Below are 3,620 nucleotides of genomic sequence, written 5' to 3' on the forward strand. Positions count from 1 at the left end.
GTAATATAATAAGTCGTAGACTTGTCCAAAAAAAGTATAACACGTACGTAACAGCTCAAATAGAGAAAACACTGATAATACATAAGAAATGTATTCTCTATCAAACAAATGTGGAAATATGAAAATTTACAAATAAGCCAGTTAAAAAAATTGTATATCTTTACAAAAGCAAACTGGTGATTTTTTAAATCAATTTTCTGCAGAAATAAAACACACAAAAGAAATAGACCCACGTTTATAATTTTGTATCGACCACAAAAACTGTTCTACGGACGTGAGGGTTATAAGCCGTCAAGCTCAAAACAAAGCCATGAAATTTGTTTGCTCTTTCGTCTTACAAAACTACAAATTTCACAAGAAATGTCACTTAAAATTTTATTCACATGTAAAACGATAAGCTTCATGGGGCACAACTGTTTACAATAACACTTGAAAATATTTTAATTTTAAGATATTTTTAGTTTCACAAAAACAATCGCAAATTTTACAATGAAATATCCTATATTTTAAAAGACGCAAAACAACTATCTTTACAGAAGAAATAAAAATGTTTTACATACTTCGTGAATGTGCTAGAAAGTTTTAGTTTTACGAAACGGAATTGCATGTCTTTCGAAGAAATATATTAATTTTTCAAAATATCTAAAACTCTCTGAAAATTCATTAGGTAAATGCTTTAACACTTTAAACCTTTTTGCTCTACAATGCCGCATGTAGATATTGAAATATTTTACCATTTCCTAAAATAAAGTTTGTTTTAACTGCACAAGAGTGAGAAACGGTGCAGAACTGATGCAGTTAACTTCAGTGCTTGAGTAGGTGTCTTTGATCAGCACCACAGTTTTCTTCTATGCACGAACTTTCTCAAGACACTGTGATATTTGATTAACCACTCACGTAATCGTGGTTTTAATCTTACAAAATAACAGTACGAATCTTAAAATGAAAGTATAGTAAATGCTATGTTATCCGACATATTTGCATCTGGAAATTTCTCGCATTCGTTACAGTTTCCTCTGGTAATGAACTCGAAAGTTTGCGACTGTAGTTAACCGACGTTGCTGCATTCTGTCGCAGTTCGCTTCTTCTTTGAGGGTATGTTGAATTTTAAATACCCAGGTGGGTCAGTTGCACAAGACCCATTCTTCCTAAAGTGTACATCTACATGAGCAACTTTAAACCCGTTGATACGAATTTTTGGAAAAAATGATGTTTCCGCCCGGATCGAACCGGGGACCTTGCGCGTGTGAGGCGCACGTGATAACCACTACACTACGGAAACCCGTCGACGTTTTCTAGCACTGGTTCGGTTTCTTTCTAATTTCGCGCAAAACTATAGAGGGTTATCTGCGCTAGACGTCCCTAATTTAGAACTGTAAGGCAAGAGGGAAGGCAGCTAGTCATCACCACCCACCGCCAACTACTCTTTTACCAATGGATAGTGGGATTGATCGTAAAAATCTAATGCCCCCCATGGCTCAAATGGCGAGCATGTTTGGTACGACGGGGAATCGGACCCAGCTCAAACGAGGTGCAACCAATATAAACTCGGAATTAATTTGCCTGGAATGGACTTGGATCGTCGATAAGATATTTAGTTCTAGACTGGACTTCATGTTGTCTGTAAGTTTATAAAACTGTTGCATGTAAACCATCATTTGTAATAACTATTAGGAGGTTGTGTGCGTGTCAATCTTGTTGGAAAATAACATACACTTGATACATATTAACAGTTAATGAACAATTAAATTCAAATTTACAGTTACTTGAAATACTAATATGTTAACATACGTCCGAAATAAATTAAAATACATAACTACGTGCATGAACAAACTTGGTACAAAAACGTAGATAATAAGTCATGTATTTACATTATATAAGTTTCAATGTCCTAAATAGCAAGAAATATTTAAATAAAATCTTGAACTCACAATATATATAAGAATGGTGACGTAAGTTTTTAAAATCTTCTATCTTTGGTAACTTACCTACCACCTCTTTTTGAAGTATAAAGTTTAACATAAATTGATGATACAATACTATGATTATTACCATAAGAAATATAACATTTCCAGGCTTAAATCTTCCTTGTTTATGGAGCTATCAATCAGAAAGTGAGATACACTTGTCACGCTTACCACTAACGTAATCTATTTCAGAGTTAGCCAATATATAATTTTGATATTTTACTTCATCTTACTTGTATCCACTAAAAATTCAATGTTTTAATCAATGAACGATGTATAAAGTCATCTTCTTTATCGTTTTGGTGTGAAAGACATAGCTCACTCAGTTTGAATATACGTGTTGAACTGTTCAAGTAGAGTATTTAATGGATTTGTTAAAGTGCTAATGCGATAACTAGAGAACCAGTTAAATTATAATTATTACGGGATGGTGTTTTTTGTTACTATTCTGTTTTCTTTGGTTCATTTTTAAATAAATAAACACGCGTAGTATGTCAGAACCGTGATTGTAAAAGGTTTAGGCTTAAATTTTACCAAGGACTGACACTGAACTCGAGCAAGCCTGTGAACAAACTGGTGAATTATTTAATAAATGCAATCGCCTGAGCTGAACATTCGCTGTGTCTTCTAGTTATAAGTGGTTCAAAAGGGCAATAAAACAATAAATGGAATTAGAAAAAAAAGATACAAAATATTTTAAGTCATAAGATACTCAGGGTGAAGAAACGTTTTAGTTACAGTTTCAAGTCATTCTAGGAAGAAGAAAGATGGGTAATTTAGAGTTGTTTTTTATTTTTCATTGTGGTTACATTCAAATCTTAAAAAAAAAACATTTTATAGGAAATTCGTGGTGACGAGAAACGAACTTGAAGTCAAAGTGTATCTCAGAAGGGCTGGTATGGTTGCTAACACTTTTACCAAAATAACAGAGAGAACAACAATACTCAAAACAGCCGTCGTGAGATGCATTTCATAGGAATGTCAAGTCACGTGAAACTGTGAAAACTTTATTCTATGCCTCCTTTACAACTCTCACGATGACATAAAGCTTTGAATTGCACAACTGTCACATTTAATTAATAATATAATTACTTACCTGGATATTCAATGTTAAAATCGATCAAAGGTAAGTTTGTCTAAGAAAGTAAGGTGAACCAGAATAAACAGAAGGTTTTGGGACCACCACATTAGAGGATTATTCAAATTGAAAACTCAGCCATTTGGTTACGCACAGTAAATTACCAGAAATGTGTACAATAATCTCGCATTCTCGGATAGAACGTCAAATGTCCTCACAGTCGACTTTTGATAATTACACACGTGACCGAAGAATAACATATTTACCATCACATGTTTATCATAGTGTTTATCCTTGCTTCTGTATAATTTTGTTTTGCACGTGCCTGTGTATTGCGCAAGTCCCGCCTGTTCTCGAAAGTTGTCGAAATTTCTGCAATCATACCAAGCCAGCCTAAGCGAGGTGCAAGAATATGAACTCAGAATTAATTTGCTCGTCGTGGACTTGGATCGTGGATAAAATATTCAGCTCTAGACTCGTGTACGTTTCTGGATAGTTTTGGAAGTTTGTAATACTGTTGTATATAAACCATCAACTGTAAATATGTAATAACAATTAATTATAATTGTTATAAA

General features: G+C 33.6%; 1 non-coding gene across 1 annotated transcript; it reads right to left on the bottom strand.

Moving 5' to 3' along the window:
- Positions 1-1,210: 1,210 nt before the first annotated feature.
- On the bottom strand, positions 1,211-1,282 carry TRNAV-CAC (transfer RNA valine (anticodon CAC)). The gene has a single exon. It is a non-coding gene; the product is annotated as a tRNA-Val (tRNA).
- Positions 1,283-3,620: the final 2,338 nt, after the last annotated feature.

Source organism: Tachypleus tridentatus, chromosome 13 (genome assembly GCF_004210375.1).
Source record: "Tachypleus tridentatus isolate NWPU-2018 chromosome 13, ASM421037v1, whole genome shotgun sequence".
Classification (NCBI taxonomy): Eukaryota; Metazoa; Arthropoda; class Merostomata; order Xiphosura; family Limulidae; genus Tachypleus; species Tachypleus tridentatus.